Source organism: Sus scrofa, chromosome 3 (assembly GCF_054392235.1).
Source record: "Sus scrofa isolate SSC_HxYL_T2T_F1_AM1 chromosome 3, Sscrofa_HxYL_maternal_Yorkshire_Landrace_v2.0, whole genome shotgun sequence".
In the NCBI taxonomy this organism is placed as follows: Eukaryota; Metazoa; Chordata; class Mammalia; order Artiodactyla; family Suidae; genus Sus; species Sus scrofa.
Window position 1 is genome coordinate 144280734 of NC_139385.1, and position 23732 is coordinate 144304465.

The 23732-nt window shown below is 53.3% G+C and overlaps 1 protein-coding gene across 50 annotated transcripts in view; it reads left to right on the forward strand.

The window, feature by feature from the left end:
* Positions 1–23732, forward strand: part of MYT1L (myelin transcription factor 1 like) — a 365227-nt gene that overhangs the window by 116368 nt on the left and 225127 nt on the right. For 27 of the 50 annotated variants that reach the window (XM_085020083.1, XM_085020074.1, XM_085020067.1 and 24 more), the window contains one exon: positions 5510–5632. The exons of the other annotated variants lie outside the window; for them this stretch is intronic. The gene's annotated coding sequence lies outside the window, so the exon portion shown is untranslated. The remainder of the gene's footprint in view (positions 1–5509; positions 5633–23732) is intronic. 50 annotated transcript variants of the gene reach the window in all.

A 23732-nucleotide genomic window follows, 5' to 3' on the forward strand; every position in this document is an offset into this window, starting at 1 on the left:
TTTTTTTAATGAGCTAGAATGATCTAATTGGGCCTAAATGTGATTTTCTTGTAGCATTGTTTATTGGTGTGTAAACAGTCAGCAGATCCCAGAACCAGTTATAAATATGCTGTGAAGCAATGGACAGTTGGGTTTTTTTGAGAGTTCAGGTTGCTTGTAATTAATATGTTGCTTTGAAAGCTTAATTTTTCAACTTAAATTTGTTAACCATTCTTCACAGGAATTAATAGGTAACTGTTTTTGTTTTATTTTGTTTTGTTTTTTGCTTTGTAGGGCCATGCCCACAACATATGGAAGTTCCCAGGCTAGGGGTCCAATTGGAGCTGTAGCTACCAGCCTACACCACAGCCACAGCAATGCAGGATCCAAACCACATCTGCGACCTACACCACAGCTCATGGCAACACCGGATCCTTAACTCCCGGAGTGAGACCAGGGATCGAACCCACATTCTCGTGGATACTAGTCAGGTTCGTAAGCCCCTGAGCCACAGCAGGGGCTCTTGATAGGTAACTTCTGAAAGTAGTCATAGATCTAGGAAATGATCATATTTTTCAGTTTTTTATTATATAAAATGTGACATCGATTTGCTTTGGCAATAAAATATGAAGCAATTATACTTGTTGAAGTGAAAAATGAAGGTATTCTTAGTCCTTAAAACCCCACCCCTTTTTGCGTTTAGCCGTTGGGTCTGCGCCCATTCTAAACACCTTCCCCCTTTCCGTGCATACACATGGAAACGTGCAGTATTTTGTTTTCGAGCTGCCTCGTTGTATGTATACAGGGTGACTATTCCTGCCTCTTTGCTCTGCCTCTTGTCGACGTGGCCCCGTCAAGAGACAGGCCAGTTCTGGGTTAAGCTGCTAATCTGATTGGTCCACTACGGACAGGTTTTCATTTTTGGTTTTACACGACACGGCATGAACTGCATCTGGGCATCCTTGAGACTGAGGCCCATGTGGGGCACCAGCTGGAGGCGGGAGGCGGGAGGCCGGGCATGCGTGTTTTGACGTGTCACCACACTGCCCAGGTCTTGACACGCCTTACAGAGCCCGGCCATCCCCCACTCCCTCTGTGGCCTCCAGCTCCTCTCCTCTGGGTCAGGGTCCTGCAAACCCCTAAAAGCCCACAGTGGGAAACGTGCATTTCCTTTTCAGTGTAGAGAACCAGTGAAACACTTGCTGTGATACTGGTCCAAGCTCAGGAACACCTAGTGATCAGAGGGTAGCTGCAGCTTGATTGTGCCCATGATGTTTTTTTCTCTGTCGAGGATCCAGACTGCAAATTGCATTAGCTGAAATCCTCTTATGCTGTTAGTGGACAGGCTGGAATCAAAGCCCCTGCTGAGAGGTTTCGGTGGAGCTGGAATTCTGAGGAGCTATACTGCACAGGTTCTGAGATGCTGAGCTGGAAAGCCCAGGTCTGGGAGGGAGAGCTGACCTTCTTAACTGTCAAAACTAGGAGAGCCCGTCGTGGCTCAGTGCATAACCAATCCAAATAGGAACTGTGAGGTGGAGGGTTCAATCCCTGGCCTGCCTCAGTGGGTTGAGGATACGGCCTTGCCGCGGGCTGTGGTGTAGGTCTCAGACACGGCTCAGATCCCGAGTTGCTGTGGCTGTGGCGTAGGCCATCAGCTACAGCTCTGATTGGACCCCTGGCCTGAGAACCTCCATATGCCGCGGGTATGGCCCTAAAATTTACAAAAAGACAAAAAAAAAAAAAACCCAAAAAACTACATCTCTGCCTCTAAGCAATGGAAGCCACTGGGCAAATATGTGATGGGATAGATTCAGAACACACAAAAAAGTACACACTTAAAAATGAAGAGAGGGGAGTTCCCCTGTGGCTCATCAGGTTGAGAACCTGATGCAGTGTCTGTGAGGATTCGGCTTTGATCCCTGGTCTCACTCAGTGTGTTAAGGATCCCCTGTTGCTGTGGCCCAGGCCTCCCATGTAACCCCAATTCGACCCCGGGCCAGAGAACTTCCATATGCCGCAGGTGCAGTCCTAACAAGGGGAAGAAAATGAAGAAAGGGATAATTTCAAAATCTGCCTCCATCCTTCTGACTTCTTGTCATTTCTTCTTGAGGTTTCATCACTCTTTCATCTCCGTCTTCTGAAAACGACCCTTGTTCTTTTCTTTGAAAAACCAGAAGTAGACATGTTCTCAAATCTCCTAGGCGACCGGGGGCTGAGTTTTGGGCTCCTAAGCACATTCTAGAACCAAGGCTGTTTACTGAGTTATCTTTAGTTTGGCCCAGAGGGAAGGAGGCAGGAGTGAGTGACCGAGACGTGTTCCTCTCCGCCCGGTGGCTGAGCCACGGGACGTGGCCTCTGCTGGCAGTTTCAGACAACGCGCGTGTGCAGAGCCCTGGGGGCGCTGGGGCTCCGGGGACGCGGGGCTGAGACGCACTGTACTCTTCTGACCCTCACGCGGCCGGCCGGCCGTGCGCTCCGCAGGCAGACACTCCGGGTACTGGAAGCGGGCGGGGGGCGGGGCCAGGGCGGGCGCGGAGCCAGAGCAGGGGCGGGGCCAGGGCAGCGGGCGGGGCCAGAGCAGGGGCGGGGCCAGGGCAGTGGGCGGGGCCATGACAGGGGCGGGGAGGCAGTGGGCGGGGGCAGGACAGGGGCAGGGCGGGGGAAGCGGGCGGGGCCGGGGCAGCGTCGGGGCGGGGCCTGCGCGCCCCCCGCCTCCCTCCCTCGTCTCCGCCGCAGTTCCCGTCCGCTCCCGCGAGGCTTGGAGGATTCGCCCCTCGCCGCGCGGCCGAGGGCTGTGTGCGCGCAGCGCTCCGTGTGGTGCGTCTGAGGAAGAGGCCCTGTCAAAACATGTCCCTCATCTTTGAGCCCACCTCCCAGAACTTTAGCGAGAGCCAGGAAGGCAGGAGACCTTTCCGCTGGAAGGCGACCCCACAGCGGGCGCCCAGGAGGGCCCGCGCCTGCGGCCCCGGAGCAGCGCCCCCCCAGAAAGGCCCGTGGAGGGGGGACCTCAGGGAAGCGGGGGGCAGGTGCCCGCCGCGCCGCGCCGACCCTGCCGGCCGCGCCCGGGCCGCGCGTGGAGCCCACGGACGCGCTCCTGCCGCGGCGGGTCGCGCTCGCTGCGGGCGGCCCCGGGCCGAAGGGCCCCGGCGGCGCCGCTCCTGGGGTCGCCTCGGCGACGGTCTGCGTGTGAGCGCGCCCCGCGGCAGGAGCACGGGGCGAGCGGAGCCGAGCGCCCGGCGCCTCCGGCCCTTGGGGCGCTTCGGGGCCGGAGCACAGCGCTCCCGCCGTCGGGGAGCCCGGGCCGCCGGGGGTCGCGACCCCACACGCCCCCCGCGGAAGGCCGGCCTCGCCGTCCCGCCGCCGTGTGCCGCGGTGCTCCCCTGGGCCGTTCTGGGACGGCGTCCGAGCCCGCGCCGCCCGGTGCCGCCGCCGTGGGCGCCGCCCGCGGAGCAGCCCGGCTCCGCGTCCCCTGCTCCGCGTCCCCAGCGCCGGCGTCTCGGAGCGGCGGGCGCGGAGCCCTCCCGGCCCAGGTCCGCTGCGGGCGGGCCCGCCCGGGGGGCGCGGGAGTTGGGTTTCCCGCGCCGCCTGCGCGCCGGGGGCTGGCGGTGACACGGTGGCTTCCGGCGCGTGTGTGCACATGGGTGTGCACATACGGGAGGACGCGCGCGTGTGCACGTGGGTGTGCACATACGGGAGGACGCGCGCGTGTGCACGTGGGTGTGCACATACGGGAGGACGCGGGCGTGTGCACGTGGGTGTGCACATACGGGAGGACGCGCGCGTGTGCACGTGGGTGTCGACGCGAGTGCATTATGTGCGGGGCGGCGGGCATGTGTGTGGACCGGTCTGCGCATGACGTGGGCACGAGTGTGGATATCCACCGGCGTGTGTGTCGACACGTGTGCATGTATGTGCGCGTGTGTTGAGCGTTGGTAAACAAAAAACAGCCACAGAACACGCTGTTCTCAAAGATTCTTCAGCTTTGTTGGCTGCAGGCTGCTCGAAACAAAACCACAGATCACAATTTGTATTAAAAGTGTCTTTCACAGTATTACAAGGTGACTCCACATGAATGAGTCTAGACTTTCATACAGAACATTCCAGTTCTCATGCTTCTTTGCAAACTTGATTTTTCAGGGTAATGTTAAAGCAGAATCTAGCTCCATGCGCCTGTATTTGAATTGTCCTGTTCGTTACGGGTTTGCTGGGGTAAATGCCTACGAGGGAAATAATCTCATCTGCCCTGTGTTCTCCTATGTTAAGTCCCACTTCCGGAGCACTCTGAGTCTTCGCTCTCCTGCAGGGTAACTCGCAGGAAGCGGAGGACAGCATCTTTTAGAGGACTTATGGTAACACTGGGATGCGGCTGCTCGGCAGGCAGGAGACCCTCGGGGTCTCTTCATTTGCCTGACACACTTCGCTGCTGCCCGTTAGCATTTCGCATTTCGCCTGTTTTTGCTGTAGACCCCATGAGCATCTCTGAATTTGGAGGTTTCCAGAAACAATAGCTTCCACAACTGAGACCCTCCCCCCCCAGCTCTCTCCACTTTCCAATATTCTGGTTCAGCTTCTTCTGCTTTTCTTTTTTAAACAAAATACATTCTCTCCTTGACAGTAAGGCTCATTTTGAAATAATCTTGGTATTTTCTTCTCCAACTAGAACAATCAATAGGTCCTAACACTGAGGTAATATTGCAGAAAACCTTGATAGAAAGTTGATAAATTCTAAAATTCTGTTCATTAAGAATGTCTTTTGTTGTGATTCCACTAGAATAAACTTGAGCTGGCATTTAGAAACACACTTGTCATCAACAGATTGTATTTTATTATGAATGAAAGCACATGATTTCCAAGAAATTGTTACATAGCAGAAGTATTTCTCACTTATTAAGTTGTTTCTTAATTGCAACAAAGTGTTAAAGAAGGCAACAGTCTTACAAATTGGTGGTAATTGGTCCATTTAAATATTAAGTGCCCTGAGTTTTACCTTCAAACCTAGACACATGTATTTAAAATTCTTAGCTAGTTCCCAGAGTTCCCATTGCAGCTCAGCAGCCTAGGGGCCCGACATTGCCTCCGGGAGGATGCGGTTTCCATCCCTGGCCTGGCTCAGTGTGTTAATGGTCCAGCGTTGCCACAAGCTGCAGCACAGGTTGCAGATGCGGCTTGGATCCAGAGTTGTGGCTGTGGCTGTGGCTGTGGTGTAGGCCTACAGCTGCCACAGCTCCGAATCTACCCCTGGCCTGGGAACTTCGATGCGCTGCAGGTGCAGCTGTAAAAAGAAAAACAATGAAGTGAAATGAAGTATCTTTGATTTCAAAACAAATCACCTCAACACTTAAAAGCACTTGCTGCTTGTCCGCCATGGTCATTCCCGTCCGTGTTTCTGAGTAAAGTCCGTGACACCTCTCAGCGCGCAGGCACCCATTCATAAACCACGTCCTGTCGGGCGTGTCAGAGCACAGAAGTGGGTTCTTGCCGACCTCCCTCCGTGGTCACTTACACTGTTGTTTGCTGTCTGGTCCTTTAGAAGATGAGCCTGAAGGAGAATTGGTGACGTCTCGACGTCCCGTGAGCGTCTCTGAATCCTGAGCAACAGAGGGAGCAGGATCCGATCCGAACAGAAACACGCCTGGGGGGCGACTGAGTTCAGGTACCTGCTGCCCTCTCTAGGGGTCTCCGTACCCTGCACCCCCCATTTGCTGTGAGCCACTGCTCCCATCTCAGCTTCTCAGTGCTTCCCCTCTTCTGGGAGGCAGTTAAAATCCTGCAGTGCATCCTCTGCAAAGAGACAATTTATGCTAAAAAGAGCCATTTGCAGTTAAATTCGATGATGCGTATATTGTTCTTGCTGCAAAGCTATGTAGGGTGGGAAAGACGCCCGCATCCTTCTGGGCGCTTGGAGGTGTCCTTGGGTCACAAGTGTGGAGTGCGTGGTACTGGGACACTCAGTGGAAAGGTGTCATTTTGAACCATTGCCCCCAAATCTACATTTGCTGCAGAAGTAACTGGTTAGTAAGTTTACTAACTGTGGCTTGAAGAGTTGGAGGTGAGGGTTGGCACCAGCACATTTTTTAGGGAATGTCATAGGCTGGCATCTGATGGCTGCAGGTGAGTAATTTCCGTCTCTGCAAAGCTCAGGGTCTCAAAATGTGCAGGACACTGACTTCAGAAGCACCAGTAGCATCGTCTTCATACCCACTTGGGGCATGTCGTCTGCTAGAGAAAAAGAGGAAGATTCTGTACACTGGTAACGTCTTCGGACGCCGTGCGGGGAGAACTCGGGCGTGCCTGCGCCGTTCACTGTGTGGTAGTAATTTATTTGTCTGCCGACTACCCCCCGTGCCTGTCTGCTAATAGAGCTACTCCCTGCTCGGAGGAAACGAGGGCTGGGATTGACTTCCATATGCTGCAGACTTGTGGGCGCCGTGAGCTTTAAGAGCTTTGTGAACTGGGATAATAGGTCACAGTTGCTCTAATTATTGTCTCGTCTGTATCTCATTCGCTTTCCCTCAAAGAAACCCACTCACTGGTTTGGTTTGGGGAAGGCATTATGTTTAATCGTCATTTCCCTGGAGTTAAAAAAAAAAAAAACCAACTATGCACATTGAATGTTAAACTAACAGCCGACTTTCAAGTCAGTTAAAGTTTCTGAGCTATAGTTGTTTCTTACATGTTGGCTCTCTTGCTCTGTCTAATCTCATTGAGTTTTCATCATAAATTACAGAATGCTGAATGGAATATTTTATATGGGTCTGAATTGGCATTCTGGTATGGATTAAATGGTCCACATTTAAATGACAGTTACCAACGTGGCGTGTTACACAGCATTCAAAGACAAGGCTCACCGGGCATTAAACAAAAATAAACACACAAACTAGGTTTCATAGGGAAATCCATGTTTACCCTTCATCCTTGGCCTTGAGTAGGCTTCTCAGTGGAGGCGGAATGTGTGATTTTGAGAGGGCTGCATTTCCAAGGTGGATGGAGGGACCTGTCCCAAAAGGGTGGGCAAGCCCCAGTCCTGCTCGCACCCAGCCTGCCGGCCTTCTGCGCAAGTGTCCGTCACAGGCCCTGGAGGTGGTGGCGGCCTCCGGGTGTAAGGTGAGCTTGCAGGTCCTCCAGCCCAGCAGGGTGATAGTGCTGACAGCGGGACACGACCAGCACCCTCGTGTCATCTCCCCCCGTCCTCACCACCCCCCATTGCCCCTTGCTCAGGGGACAGGACTCGGAAGGTCCGTGTGGGACATCGGCGCCAAGAGCAGGCAGTGCCCACACTTAGACTCCGGTTTGTGGGTATTTCCCCCAGTCGCTCATCCTCTGAAGACGAGGGCTGGGCCCTCGGGGTAATCAGGACAGGCCTCCTTGCCGTAAACATGCCGTAAACACATTCGTCCCTGGGCGAGGAGAGAAAACAGTGGATTGAAATACACAGGTGCGCGTTTTAAAGTGGGGATGCTCATGCGTTAGCACCGCAGCTCCTGGGACAAAGGCTGGATCTTCACGAGACTGTCCGTGAAAGGAAAATGTGTCAAGCATCTGATGGCTTGGGTCAGGGTGGGCAGCTTTTTTTTTACAAAGGGCCAGGTAGTAAACAGCTTGGGCTCTGTGGGCCCTGTGGCCTCTAAGCAACCGCTGGTTGCCACCGTGGCTGCAGGAGAGGAGCCAGGACCCCGTGTGAGCCAGGCCCAGGGCTGCGTTCCCATAAAACTTGATTCGAAAGGTCGGCAGCAAGTGGATCTTACGCAGGATTTGCCAACCTGTGGTGAATATCCAAATTAAGAGTTCCTAAGTGGCCCCAGTCATTTTTGGAAAATGGAATATCGCTCTTACTATCTCTAGTTTTATTACTTGCAAACTCACCCAGCAGAGCCAGCTCTTGGTGTCTGCAAGGAAGTTACCCTGCAGACAAGCACTTGGCTGCCGCGTGAGCTGGGAGGTGAGGATGAAGCCTGCACAGAGGCTGCAGAGGGGAAAGAACAGCTGTGACACCTGCGGAGGACAGGCAGCCCCACGAACCCCAGAGGCTCAAAGAGGAGAAATTTCCTAATGACGCGCGTTTCTCAACCTGCCCCCCAAGAAATGTGCTCACATCACCCTGCAAACGGCGTGGGCATGAGATCAAATTAAACCAGTCCCTGGAGGCATCGTCCCACCTGCACACACAGGCAGCTGTGGGCGTCAAGCCTCGGCGCCAAGAGAGAACTGTCCCCTTGGGTGACCAGCACCGAGGTGTGGGGGTGGGTCACGGTGGGGACAGCACCACACAGTTTCATGCAAGGTGACCCATTTCGTCTGTTGGTCCAAATACTCTGTAACTCCAAATCAATCAATCAATCAATCAATCAATCAATCTCCCTACCTATCTGTGTGTGTGGGGGGCGTTGTATGGATGGAAGGTAGGGAATAGAACACTGAAAACAAAAGAATGATTTTGAATTGCAATAGATCATGTATCAGAAGCTTGACAAAAGGGTTAATCTTGGAAAATAATGACGCTGTAGATTATTTTCTAAAAGGCTGTTTTATGAATGTCTTAAACTTTTCATCTTACTTGAGATGTGAATTAGTAGCATAAATCACTTACTTAAAACCCAGAACATTCACTGATATTTTCCACAAAAATCATTTGCTAGAATTTGTGTATCTTCAAAGCAGCACTTTGACCACAATTAAGATATTAGTTCAGACCAGATCAGAAGGGGAGAAAAGCGAGCTGTGGAAACTGGATCTACAGACCCGCACCAGACAGCACCCTGGCCGTCGAGAAGGAAAGCCACGGGGGCTGATGTCAGGCTGAAGTTTGGGTAAAAAGTGGGAGGTGTGATCTTAATTCTGCCACAAGATCTGTGTAACTTTGGAGACGTTGTTTCACTCCAGGAGTCTGAGCCTCGGTCTCCTTTCAGTGAAAGGGGTATAGTGACATCTTCTTAACGGAAGTGTCGGAAGGATTAAAGGAGACATGAAGCATGTAGGCACCAGATTCAGCCCTGGAAACACAGAAGACAGCTTAGCATTTTGGTCAGCGGTGCTGGTTTCGCAAAGGACAGTGGACTGCCTTTAAAGATCAGAGGTAGAATCTGAAATACGGCAGAGATGGACCTACCTATGGAACACAGACAGACTCACAGACCCGGAGAACAGACTTCACCAGCCTGCCGAGAGGGAGAGGGAGGGAGTGGGATGGACAGGCGCTGGGGTTAGTTGGTGCCAACTGTGACACTTGGAATGTAGGGAATGTCCGCCCTGGCTCAGCGGTCACAAACCCCGCCAGTACCCATGAGGATGTGCATTCTGTCCCTGGCCTTGCTCGTAGGTTAAGGATCTGGTGTTGCTGTGAGCTGTGCTGTAGATTGCAGGCACGGCTAGGATCCCATGTTGCTGCGGCTGTGGTGTAGACCGGCAGCTGCAGCTTCCACTCGACCCCTAGTCTGGCGTTCTCCATGTGTCGCGGGTACGGCCATAAAAAGACAACAACAACAAACAAACAAACAAAAACGGGTAAGCCACGAGGTCCCCCTGTACAGCACAGGGAAGGAACTACATTCAGTCTCTTGGGACAGAACATGACGGAAGGTGGTGTGAGGAAAAGAATGTGTATTTATGTGTATTTATGACTGAGGTCACTTTGCTGTGCGGCAGAAATTGGCACAACTCCGTAAGTCAACTCTAATAAGAAAAAAATCAGAGGGCCATGCCCAATTCCCTTCCCTTGCAGCTGCATGAGTCCCTGCACTGCCAGCCAGATGCCCGTTCCTGGGCCTGGAGGGAGCGCCAGAACGAACTAGGGTGGGTCTGGGCTCCCCGATTTCAGGGAAGAAGAAGCCCTTGCCAAAGGGACAGGAGCTGCTCGGCAGAGGCCTGACGTCCGGATTGGAAGCACGCCCTGCTCGGGGCCTCCTCTCTGTCCAGCATCTTTTACTCAAAGCTTCTCCGTGTCACCTGGGTGTCCGGAGACGTGAGGGGCTCCCAACCACAGAGGTGGTGTCTTACCTGCAGTCCCGATTGTTAGCTCAGCTCGCGCTGTGGGCACGGGCACCGGGTGACGTGGGCTCATCAGTGTAGGAGTCACTGCCCCGTGTGAAGGCTCTGTCGTGTACGGTTGGGGCAGAGGAGCTGACCTCTAGTGAATGTGCCTGAGCATCAGGGGAGGGGCCCAGAGCTTTTGTGTGTGTGTCCTGCCGTTTGTGTAACAAACGTGTGTATATTTTTACCGAGGGTCAAAGGAGAGGAACATTCACTTTTCACTTTATGCCGTTATTGTCCACTTGATTTTGTGGGTGTGCATGTGTTTCTGTGTTAAATGCAGTGTGACACGCTCACCCCCACACACCATGTCTGCCCTTTCCCATCAAACACCCGCTTATGTGGAACCTTCCAGAACATCCGTCCTTATTTCTCTTTGCTTGGCCCCAGCTCCTCCCGCAGAGTGGACCGTGATATCAGAACCTGCAGACGCCAGTGGGTTGGAGGCCGTCTGTCTTCTTGAGTGTTTCTGAGTCTGTGCTTCTTACAGGCGTGAGCGAAGGGAGGGTGTTGAACCTGTGTATAAAGGCAACGAATCCCTATTTTTTTAGTAAAACAACTTGTTGGATAAATTGTTGCACGCGTCATCCATACACCTGCTTATAACTGTGTGCATTTCTGTAGCTCTCGTTGGACTCCGTTGCCATGTGCCAGGCGTTATAGATACAGAAAGCGGAATTTGGGATTCTGCCACAAGCCTGTTCACATTGGACCATTTAATGGGGAGAGGGCACTGATACCCCCAAGCCCCTCCACGCGCTGCGGGAAGAGCTCCGAAGTGGTCCATGCATGGAGTGATTCGGTGTGGTCCCCTTAAAGTGGGAGAAGCTCCGGGTCCGGCGAATAGAGTGGAGTCCTGGAGAAGTAACACCTAGGCTGTTCTCTGGGGGCGAGGTGGGGGGAGCTGCATGCTTTTTAGACAGACATCGCAGAGCACCCAGAAAGACCAGAGGCCTGAGGGCCAGCGCGGGGGACATGGGGCGCAGTGGGTTCAGGGTGCATTCTATGGGCGGCTAGGAAACGGGCGAGTTCAAAGCCGGGGGACAGGCCTGACCCCCCGACAAAGCCCGCCCGTCTGTCTGTCAGGTGCGGGAAGCGGGCGAAGGTCCTGGTGGGAGGGCTGCCTGGGATGAGGAAGGGGAGAGGGGTGGCCTGTGAGGCCTGGAGGACGGTGTGCAAGTCGAGCAGAGACACAGCTGTTGAGAGGAGCGGCTGGAAAGCCCGCTGCAGCCGGGACTTGAAAGCGGGAATGAGCGAGGCACTCCAGCCCTCAGCCTCTCAGTGGTTTCATCTGCAAAATGGGCAGGATGGTTTCAGCCTCGTAGGGCTGGTGAGGACAGCTTAAAACAAGGCATGTCACACACGGAGCTTAGGGGGTCGTGCCCAGCTCGAACACTTCAAAGTGTAGTTATCGTGATTATTATTCATAAAGAACCGAGACACACTGGCTCCGCTGTGAAAGATGAGGCAGAGGTAACGCGATTTCCGTCTGTGTTCTGCTTTCTGCTGCTCCAGTCAAAGTGCCTTCACTTACCGCACAGCTGTGCAACAAAGGAAGCCGCGCTCTCTGAACTGATGCAGAAAGATTTCAAGGACGTTTTGTTTAAAAAAAGCAAGATGCAGAAGAGAAGCAGAAGCATGAACCACACAGATACTTGCTTATATTTGCATAAACACTTCTGGACGGGCGGGTGAGAAGCTAATAGAAGCGCCTCTGTGTGTCATCACTGTTCAGAGCAGTCAGGGTTCGGGGAGTTCTCGTTGGTTTTATTCATTAGCTTTTAACTTTTTATTTATTGTTGAGCCATGCCAACATAAGGAAGGAAAGAAGGGAAGGAGAGACGGATGGAGAGAAAGACAGAGGAAGGGACGAAGGCCAGGAGGAGGGGGAGGGAAGATGGAGGAGGAGCGGGAGGCACCCCAAGGCCCCCAGGAAGGGCGGCGCAGGAGGGAGGAAGCCAAGGAAGAGGGGAGGCCGTGCAGGCCCCGCTGGGCAGGGACCGCGCCCACCCAGCACAGCCACCTCTGAGTAGCGGTGGTGTTTCCTGCACACCTTACATGGCATGTGTGCTCTTCTTTCTAAAATCCTCTACTTTAAAGTTTGCTTTACAAAATATGAAGCAAGAATCATTGCTTGTCCACGTATTCAGTAATAGAGTTATAATTTTAAGATCAGCTTCTCCAAATGCTTTCTAAAAAGTGTTTTCTAAAGTAACATCCATGATATATCGATGCAGTGACAAAAAGTGGGAAAAAGCCACAGTCTTACTGTTTAGAAGGTCTTTAGCGTATAAAAGGGAGAGGATTTTATATCTTAGTTATGTTTTTATGCAGCAGAAGAGCTACAGAGACCTTAGTATGGAGAAATGGAGGTGCGACTAGGGACCTTATACTTTCTGATACAGTTGCAACAGTAGCAGCTTCCTTTGTGGGTAAAATTACTCCTAGGTTATGCAGAGAATTTTTTTCTCCCTTAGGAGATAAAGGTTGAAGGGTTTAGGTGTGAGTAGCTATGACGCCTACAACCTGCTTTCCAAAGGTTTAGAAGAGCATGTGAGCGCCTGTGTGCGCCTCGTGTGTGTGTGTGTGTGTGTGTGTGTGTGTGTGTGTGTGTGAGAGAGAGAGAGAGAGAGAAGGGGGGAGATTCATGTTCATATGCTCACTAATACTAGGCGGGGTGTATATGGTCCATCAAGACACAAGGCAGCCTTACTGCATCCATTTTCCTTAAGCATTCATTTCTTAAACACTTATTTTAAATGTGCAGAACAGAAGCAAACTCACAGACATGGAGAACAGACCTGTGGTTGTCGAGGGGGAGGAGGAGGGAGTGGGAGGGACAGGGAGTTTGAGGTTAGTCGACGCCCACTCTGGCGTTGAGAGCGGATGGGCAATGCGGTCCTGCTGTCCAGCACAGGGAACTCTGTCTGGTCTCTTGGGACAGACCAGGGTGGAAGAGACTGTAAGAAAAGGAAGGTGTGCATACATGTATGTGACATGACTGGGTCACTTTGTTGTGCGGCAGAAAATGGTACTCCTTGCAAACCAACTGTGATAAAATGAAAACATGAATGTCATACCACTAAATGTGTCAGGCGTTCAGGTCGAGTGTAGGACTCGACACCCCCGTCCCTCTTTAGGCAAAGACAAGCTGTCTCCTGTGCAGCTTTCTGAGCCCTGCCCCCAGCCCCAGAGCTTCCGCCCTGGAGTCACGGAGGACAGGTGGTCCCTCCACGCGGAGAGACTCCCCCAAAGCCAGGCCCCCGGCACGAGCTGCAGAGGAACCTGGAGTCCAAGGCTCCTTCCACCTCTGACGCTGCGTTTACTCACTTTGTGCCAGCTTTACACCGGCACATTCAGCACGATTTTGCGTGGCCGTAGGAATGCAGGTGTAAAGGCCCCCGGTACCGGGCCTGCCTCCTTGTGAGAGACTGTGTGCCCCTCCTGACAACTCCCTCTATCGTCTGTAAAGGGCTTGTCCCTTCCTTCACAGGCTCTGGATCACTAAGCAAAATGTCACATTTCTGCGGATCCCATGACAGGTTGAGCCAAAGTTGGCAGCCAGGGCTGGCGGAGTCCTGGTGTGTGTTTGGTGCTGTGCTTCTCAGCACTTGAAGCCAACGCTACACACTCTGTTTCGGTTATAAATCTTTCTAACGCTTCGTGGCCTGCTTTCCCTCGTCCCCACGCAGAGAGCAAGGGCTCGTTAACCGCGGGACACCTCCCGCCCGGGCGAAGTGTGGAGCCTCCAGTGCGCGGAGGACAACAGAGCGGCCGGGAGCGCGGGGCGTGCTGGGCCCACGCGGGGGCCACCACCCCGCATGCTTTGCCCCACGGGGGGCAGGGGCGAGCCCCTGAGGCCAGATGGATGTGGACGTGGCGGGAACGTCCCTGGGAAACGATCGCCTGGAGGGGGGTTTGTTCAGAGGATCTAAACGGCAAACCACAGGAAGGGAGGAGGGAAGGCGTGGGAGGAGGCAGAAGAAATAAAAATATGAGCCTAGTTCTGTAGGAAGCAAAGCAACCCGACCGTTTACCTGCTTGGCCTCCAGCCCTCAATGGCCGTATTGCGTCCTCCCAGTAAAGTGAAGCGGATTTCCAGGCGCCACGAAGGGCTCGGTTGTGTTTGCCATTCTCTGTCTGGTATCCTTTTTTTTCAAAATAATGATCATAACAATCCAATTTCACAGGATTTCCACCCCACAGCCCAAGCACATCCCCCCACCCCCCAAACTGTCTCCTCCGGAGACCATACGTTTTTCAGTGTCTGTGAGTCAGCATCTGTTCTGCAAAGAAGGTCCGTCTGTCCTTTTTTTGGATTCCACATGTCAGTGAAAGCATTTGATGTTGGTGTCTCATTGTACGGCTGACTTCACTTAGCATGATAGTTTCTAGGTCCATCCATGTTGCTAAATTGTTCTTTTTAATGGCTGAGTAGTATTCCATTGTGTATATGCACCACATCTTCTTGATCCACTCCTCTGTCGATGGACATTTAGGTTGTTTCCATGTCTTGGCTATTGAAAAAAGAGTGCTGCAATGAACATCGGAGCACATGTGTCTTTGCGAGTCATGGTTTTCTCTGCATCCTTAAGGAAATTATATTTAATAAAATATGTGCACATCTTAAATTATAAAATTAAGTAACTGCCATAGACACAGCACTGAGCTTATACCTACCACCGTAGATGTTGGCCCACCTCAGAAAATCCATAAGGGAAAAGATATTGATATATTTATGTCCCTCAATGAACAAGTTAAGCAGCAATGTTGCCTCTTTCGTAGGTACTGTAACATTAGTACCTGGTCACACTTTCTTCTTTGTTAGGCTCACCTGTGGATCCCTTGACAGGTTGAGCCAAAGGTTGGCAGCCTGGGATGGCAGAGTCGTTGTGTGTGTTTGGTGCTGTACTTCTCACACTACAGGCAAACTCTATACATCCTATTTCAGTTATAAAGCTTTAAAATGCCTTGTCAGACATTTTCAACGAATGATTTGCTCTTACAGAAAATATACATAGGAGTTCCCCTTGTGCTCAGTGGCTTAAGGACCCCACGTTGTCTCTCTGAGGATGTGGGTTCAATCCCTGGCCTCGCTCAGTGGGTTAAGGATCTGGTGTTGCTGTGAGCTGCAGCGTAGGTTGCAGATGTGGTTGGAGCTGGTGTTGCTGTGGCTGTGCTGTAGGCCGGCGGCTGCAGCTCGGATTTGACCCCTAGCCAGGGAACTTCCATATGCTGCAAGTGCTGCCATAAAAAGAAAAAAGAAAACAAACAAATAAATGTCCCTTGGGCAGGTGGCAGGATGGTCAGCATCCTTAGCAGGGACAGTGGCCAGGAGGTCTCCCGCCTTCAAGAGCTGGGAAAGGCAACCACCCTCAAATCACCCCAAGCACCTATCAAAGCAGGGATAACGTGACGCCGCCTGAGTGATAGAACATTTCCAGTTTATTCTGAACTATTTAACAGGTGAACTCAGAAATCAGCTTGGGAAGCATAACCTGACAAAGCTGATTTCCTGTTCGCATCCTGGCCCTGAAGCTGTTGGGCAGCCCCTTCCTTCTGTGGCTCTGCCGTCTGGAATTTGGGGTCTTGCAGAAAGCGCAGGGGCCTTGAGAAGCACAGGACGTTTGGGGCTGGGTTAAACCGTCCATTACCTGGAGATCAGCTTCCAGATCCCAGCCCTGCCTGGGGGAAGCTGGCGAGTACAAGCGCAGAATCCTCAGTGGGGGTGGGGAATCCAGGCCTGTGACCCCACCTCCACCCAGGGCAGACCTGCAGCGACCTGGACAAAGCGCACGTTCCACCTGCTTCCCTCACCCGCCTCTGTTCTAGCCCCACAACCGTCTGGTAGCAGACGGCCCCACAGACCTGCCCTTGGGGGGACGCAGACTGGCGTCTGAGCATCTTTCCTGTTATCTCAGATGCCCTCAGACAGATGCTCTCCTTAAACACTGTCTGTGAACTTGGAACTTGGCTGATACACGTTTGTCCTATGAGTCCACCCCTAAGAGGGGCTGTTTCTGAAACGACTGGCCGGGGCTGCCGCCCTAAACCCGAGTTTTTCAGAGTAGCTCCAGGGCCACCTGCCTTAGGATCACGTGTGTGGATGTCTGGCCTTCATTGCCGGCCTGGCGCAGGTCACAGCTGTGGCTCTGATTTAATCCCTGGCCCAGGAACTTCATATGCTGCAGGTACAGCCATTAAAAACAAGCAGACAAAACAGTGTGGCCACGCTTGCTTCATCCACAGCCTCATCTGTCTTGCTTCCCCAAACGTGGATGACTCTGACCAAATTCAGGTTAGTGAGTAGTGGGTAGTTTTATCTAGAAATACTTCAGTGTGAATTTCTAAAATATCAAGATTCTTTTTTGTAAAAGCATAACACCTGTCAAATCTCTAGAAGAAAACCCTGATTATCATCACGTATCCAGGCATAATGCAGGATGCTTAGGTTGTCTCACACATTTATTGTCATAGTTTTCTTGAATCAGAATCCAAACAGTGTCCACAGGGCATCTTGCTGCCATGGCTGGAGCCCCTCTGGTGACCCACCAGGGGCTCCCCCCAACACCTTCCCCAGCCTCTTGTAAGCCACCTGTGGCCAAGCTGGGCCCCTAGGCCTGTAGATGGTCCACCGTCTGGACTTTGCTGCTTCCAGCCCTGTGGTGTCTCACGACGCGATGCTCTGACTCTACTTCCTACACACGCACACACGCTGCTTGGATTATGGGCATCGTGAGGTTACCAGGTGACTTGTGTCCTCCTGTTTCATCACAGTGAGAGGAAGCCTGTGAGGCCTGTTGTCACGTCCGCAGTGTTCCAGCTGGCCCGAGGCCCCCAGGTGTCAGCTGATCCACCTATGAGAAGGCCACCCCAACCTCTCCAGGCAGCCATGCACACCACCTGGACCCAGTATTGCTCCAGGTTTACAGAGAGGCCTTCTCCATTCCCCCTTAGTGGATTGGCTGGAGCAGAAGCCCCAGGGAGCACCTGCCTGAGTCAGCAGGGCGACTGAGCCTGCTGGAGGACTTCTGCCCCAGGCTGTGGGGAGGAGCAGGACTCTGGCCACAACTTCACAGGCCCTGCAGGTTTGTGGGAGCAGCCCCAGGATGGCAGCCTGCAACATGTAAATTCTTGGTGAGGTAACTCCAAGCCAGGGGTGCTTTCCACAGCTCCCTGCGACTCTGCCAAGGCTCTCCATGCAGGTTTTCTTCCAGGAAATGTAGGCAGGGAATCAGAAGCTTTTAAAAAAATCTGCCTGGCAAGAACCGAGGTGTATTTGAGATTCCTCTCACTGACAGCACTCCAGAACCCGTTGGCAGGGATGCCGTGTGTGATCTGGGCATGCCGTGCACGGTGTGGCCCACAGGACAGATGTGATGCAGGGGAAGTGAGCTTCAGGGACCAGAACCCCCAAACGCAGCCACAGCGCTACCAGCCCATCTGTCAGGTAGCATCTGCGAGATCACCAGGAAGAAGAGAGGGGACAGGGCCAGGGACCCAGAACAAGGATCCTGGTGTGAAGAACGACTCAGGGTCTGTGGTATGACTCAAATCTGAGGCCTTTATGGCTTTGGAGAAGCAAGGCACAGCGGCTCCTTTGCCTGCTCTGGTTAGACGTCCAGGAAATGAAGCCCAGTCTAGTCCTCAGAGGTCCTGACTACCGCTTATAAAATCTCAGAGACTGGAGAGGAGGAGATCAATCAGCATGAAAGCACGTTTCTATGGCAACAGGTGTGGCTTCTAAATTAAGCAAAAGCAAAGCAAAGCATCTCTGTCCTATAAGGAAAACGGATGAACTTATAAGAAGGGAAATAGTGGCATTTTTGCTCTCTTGGAATAGTCATGAGTCCTGTGTTGCTTTCTCAACTTTCATCTAGCGCCTTTTCTCATATGTCCCATGCATTTGTCATCTGAACATCTCATGCGTCTCTGACTTTGTCAATAAAAAAAGATAGAAAACTAGTGTCCTTTATGAAAATTGTAGTAAAATAGAAGCAGTAATCATAAACCAGTATTAACTACAGCTTCTCCCTCTCCCATCCCTTGCTGTTTCCCTTGAAAGTGACAGGAAACTCTTTAGAACAATAAGATAATGTTATTAAATGGTTGTTTTAAGGGAGTCTGGTCCATGGGTGTATTAAGTTTGCTTAGTCACTTGGTAAAATTACGAGTGACCTGATATGTTCTTTTTAAACTAAGGAAACAAGTTATGAATAATAATAATGTTTTATATCTATATAAAGCACTTTTCCTGTTTCAAGTGCTTTCACATACTCTACAGAATTCAGTTATAAAGTTGTAAGAGTGAAAAAAAAAAACCCTAAAAACAAAGCTAATAATTATTCTGACAATTTCAGAAGTGTCTTAACTCATTTGCATTTTTTTATTTTATAAAAATGTCTCCAAGTTCCACCTTTCTGAACGAATAAGAAGCCGTGGTATATAAATGGAGCAGTTAACTCCACCAGCTTTTCAGTGGGACGCATATTTTGCCATGATCACAACTCTGTCCTGTCTGTGGGAGTTCCCATTATGACTCAGCCAGTTAAGGACCCACCGTTGTCTCTGTGAAGATCCTGGTTTAATCCCCGACTTTGCCTAGTGGGCTCAGGATCCAGCATTGCCATGAGCTGCAGTGTAGGTCACAGATTCACCCAGATCCAGAACTGCCTTGGCTGTGGTGCAGCCTGCAGTGGCGGCTCCAGTTCAACCCCGACCTCGGCTCGGGGACTTCCACATGCTGCAGACGTGGCTGTGAAATAATTATAATAATAAAATAAATGATAAATTCTCTCGTGTCCTTGAATGAAGTGGGATTTCTACCCAAACTGGTAGAGACAAAGAGATAGAGACACGCAAGGCAAAGGAAAACAGCCGTTCTCACTAGAACCTCGGCCGAGTTCCGCTAGAAGATGCTTGCTCCCCCCCCCGCCCCAGGGTCCCCTCCTGCATCTCAGCCAGACCTTCCCCGCCACAGCACTCTGTACAGCCTGATGGGCCTCTCTGCCCCACACCGGGTCCCTCTTAGCACGTCAGGCTCTCGGTGGCCCAGAAACCACCTCGGACACCGCAGGCACCTCCCCTTCCCACCTCTGCTGAGTGAAGGACACGCATGAAAAGGGGAAGGGATCCTTGAGAAGGATCGAAACGCTAATGGCTCTGATGAATCAAATTAAAGCTGCCGTAAACCTATAATCTACATTTAATTTTTAAATTAGACTTTTTTCACACTTTCTCCCGAGAACCGAATAGTCTGAATTGGGCTGTACTTCCCCATCTCTTTGCACGTGCCTGTGGACACTTGGGGACAGGCTCCTCTTTATGGGGTCAGGACACGAGCCCTTTCCTGGGGTGTCCTGGACAAGCAGAAGACTGCATGTCAGGAACCAGATCTCTGTCTGGGAACGCAGTACCCCTCGTCCTGGCCTTTGAGGATCTGGGTGGTGGCCACCCCGACCTTGACACTGATAACTTGTTTCCAGCCCCCTGTTAGCTGCAGCCGAGGCTACAGTTTTCTGTGACCCAGTCAGGGCTCCCGAGAGCACAGGTGCCCAGCACACCTGCCTCCAGGTTGAAGAGAAAACACACAGGCCGCACGACCAGATGGTGTCCGCAGTCCAGGGGCTACACTTCCAAACGCTCTCCCGAGAAAGCTTTCCAGCCTGGTTATTCCAGATCGTTCACATCGCACGCACAGGTTTTAGTATGTGGCTTAGGATCCACTTTGTACTAAGGACAGCACATTTGAAACAACATTTTAAATGTATTTGTCTTCTCTGCTCCACTCGCCTGCTAAGTGAGCTGATGTTTATTCCTGTTTGATTGCTAGGAAGAGTCCACAGCCAGGCTCATCTCCCTTTTCTGTCTAAACGTGAGGCTCGGAGAGATGAAGTCTCACGGGTAGGGAGTAATCGAGCAGGGGCTTGAACAGCCAGCTGCCTGACACCAGCGTCATCGACAGAAGGGACAAGTGACATCGACAGAAAATAAGATTGTATGAGGTTAACGCCAGAGCTGGAAAAGGGAGCAGTTGGGAGCACAGAGGGACGAGCCAGTGGCTCGGGACGCTCCAGGGGACCAGGAGCGAGACGGCCGAGACGCCTGCGGGCAGCAGCCAGCACACAGTAGGCGGTGTGTCATCACTAGCGCTGAGGACCGGACAGCTGTAGGGCGCTCTGGGAAGATCAAGGGCTTTGGGATCAGGCAGATCTGGGTCCAAATCCTGACCCGGGACAGACCCCTTGGCCACGTGGGGTGACCTGCGGGCGCATGAGACAGCACACCACCTTCCCGACAGAGCCTGCGTGGGAGGTGTCAGTAGGCAGAAGCTATTCTCATCTTGCGTCGCTCATCTTAAAAGTCAAAATTTTGGAGTTCCCGTTGCGGCTTAGCAGTAACGAACCCAACTAGTATCTGTGAGGACCCGGCTTCGATCCCTGGCCTCGCTCAGTGGGTTAAGGATCTGGCATTGCCATGAGGTGTGGCTGTAGGCCTGCCTGCAGCTCCAGTTCAACCCCTAGCCTGGGAACCTCCATATGCCACGAGTGTGGCCCTAAAAAGACAAAAAAGAAAATCCAATTTTAGAAGGATGTTTGGTTGTGCCAAAGGGGTCTGTCAGAGGATGCCGTCTCGTGGCCAGCAGTCCATTCACGTTTTCAAGAGCTTCCAGTGTCAACAGTGACTCGAAGCCACTTCCAGGAGGGAAGTGACCTTCCTCAGGTACTTCCGATATGTGGTGATTACAGTGCGCACGAAATTTTCTTTAAAAATTTACCTGTGACAAAAATGAGCTCACTGCTTTGGGGGACAGCCATCCCAAACGGAGAGCCATGAGTCTGTCTGCTTCATCCTTTAGATGATCAGTCAGTGCCTCATTAATTTCAAGTGCCCAGACGGGTTATTTTTAATTTTCCTAGCTATCGAGTTAATAAATCTTACTTAATCTAAGTATTATTTAGGCAGAGTGGCTCGCCCAGCAGGTGGCCAGTGGGTTTCAAACCCTGGGGCTGGGAAACCGCTTTGGAAGGCGTCCTCTTCCTCTGCAGTCGAGGGGAGCCCCAGCCCGTCCAGCGTGAGCACAGACGTGGACGGACGGCGCAGCCTGGTCCTCACCTGGGCATCTGACTGTCTCAGGGCCTCCCCCGCACGTTTCGCGGGTGGAGCACGGCCGGCGGAGAGCGCCCCAGGCTCTTGCGGGCTGCGTCCCGCTCCCACAGCCGCCCCGGCCCCTCTCCTCTTCTGCTCATGCCGCCTCTCTTCTCTTGCCAACGCCATGGCACCCACAGCCCCGCGTTTGCTGCATCGCTTCCTCGGCCTTGCAGCGCCCCAGCCCCGAGGGCTCCCTTCATCCTCCAGCACTGCCGCCTGAGGTACCACCCCTGCTGAGAACTCATAAGCCTTCCCCCGCTGTTTTTGGAAGACCGCCTTGGCTTTGATGTTGCCCCAAACCGCACCCGAGGGTGGCCCTGCTTCTCCGCAGCCTCGCCCTCCCGTGTCCCTCTGGGTCCGGACGTCAGCATCCTCCAGCCACACAGCAGCATCTCCCCGTTAGCATCCTTTCCTCAGCAGGTCCTCACGCCCTTCCGAGGCCGGGTCCAAACACGTCCCTCCCCTGCCCCCTTCCTGCCAGTCACACCCCGGAGAGAATGTTCTCAAAACATTAGCTTCTTCTTCCAAACCGCATAACTTACTGCAGTTGATGGACACCTAAAATCTGGATCGAATCTTCTTACCAGCGTTAGGGATGACTCTTTTTGCCTAATTTTAAAATATGTTCACATTAACTTATATGAAACATCTGTTATCAGCTGTGTGAAGGGTTGGCTCCTCTGTTACCTGAATGTTTTCTCTGCTTCCTGGAGCCAGGTTCCTTCCAGGCTCCTTACAACACCAGCCTCCCATCCTCCCCAAGATAAATTAGCACCCAGACTGCAGCGCCCCACCATCTGCCCCCCCCCCCCGAGAGAGGGGAGGATGGGGTCAGGGAGCAGAAGCACATGCTGGGCGGATGGCGGGTGTGAACGTTGTGCCATCTGGACTTGGACGATGCAGAGGTGGAGTTGAGGGCAGGGGGTGGTTGGGCAGGGAGGCGGGGCCTAGATGTGAGACGGTGACTCTCTGGAGCCAGGTGGGGACTTAGAGACGTCAGTGCAGTGAGTTCTGGGGCAGGGACACCAGCTCTGCAGTTCCCCGGGCTCCAATCTCAGCCTCTTTGCAAACGGCTCAGTGTCTGCCGGAGGCCAAGCGTGTGCCCCCCAGCCCTGGGCTTCCCATCGGTGGGGTTGGGCACCTGCCCTGCAGGACCTGGAGGGCAGAGTGCCCTGCAGAGCAGTTTCCACCCTCCCCCGTGAGGTCTGATGGGTCTGTATGGGGACGGGCAGCTGTTAGACCGAGCTGTGCGTGGAGCTCTGCGGGGCCGCAGACGTGGGCTCGGAGCTGTCACAGCAACCCACTTGGGCTCCTGGGCCTTTGGACGCGTGCATCCCTTCGCTGTGTCCCCGTGGGCCTCCCTGGATGGTCGGCAGTCTGCACAGTGTGCCTGGCACAGAGAGGACGCAAGGCGTCAGCGGTGACCTCCTCACCTGGCTGCCGGTGATCTGGGTGGGGGCGGCAGGACCACTCCGCCCTTCCTGTTTGCAAAGACACCTTCCTCACACTCACTTAGCCTGAGCAGCATCTCGGGGGACTGCTGTGTGCCTTTCAGAAGGCGCTCCGTTTGCTCCACCAAGGATGTAATTAGGAAGCCAGGGGAGGGGAAGAGGCAGGGGGAAGTGGGGGGAGGGAGGGAAGGCAGGGAGGAGGGAGGGGGGAAGGAGGGCGGGAGATACGGAGCACAAAACCCAGGGAGAGAGGCGTGGGCTTGCGTCCCTCTGGTTACGCGGCCACCAGAAGCCATCAAATCATTGAGGGGAACGAGGCTTGCTCTAGCCGATGGAACTGACCGGACCAAGGTGGGGACGCAGGATGTTACCCCGTGAATGACGCATGCGCCTCCAGGAAGCCTGGGGCAGTCTGGACAGTTGTCACCCTTGGAGACGCGCCCTGGGGTGATGTCAGCACAGGACTGAGGCGTCCCGCAGTGGAGAGAGCCCCTTCCTGCGCCTCAGCCGCACCCTGGGTCCGAGCCTCTGTCTCAGCGTCTGTGGGAGTACCCAGTGCCCAGGGACTGCAGAGGACAGATGGGGTTGGAGGGGCTCCAACCCGAGCCCTCCTCCGCCCCCCCGCCCCCCACTCCCCAGGCTTCTCTGGGTGGTTTCAGGCGGAACTGGGGAGGCTCCATTTTACTCACGCCTTTTCTTTGTGCCTTTAGTGAAGAAATCATTAGCAGGCATTTCTGCCACTCTCTTTGATGTTCCGTGTGGTTCCTTCAGGCCCCAGGTGCCCTGGGACTGGTGAGCCCTGGCGGGGGCGGGCGGCTCTGGGGCCTCTGGAACCACAAGTGTGCTGGCCTGGCCGCTCGGGTGGCCCCTTGCAAGTGCCTCTGACCGAATCTCTGTCTGGTTCCTAGAACCACAGACCCAGCTGGAGTCTGAGGTCCCCTATGTCTGTGCTTCTTTCTTGAGGGGAGCGTGAAGGGGGAGGGGTGTGCAAATTCAAAACGGAAAAGGCTAGCCAGGAGGTGGGGCTGCAGAGGGACCTGTGTCTGTAGGTGACAGTGACGTGCTGTCTGGGGCGGGGCTCCCGAGTGGCCAGAGTGACCTGCCCTGTGCCCCAGGGCCTCGTCC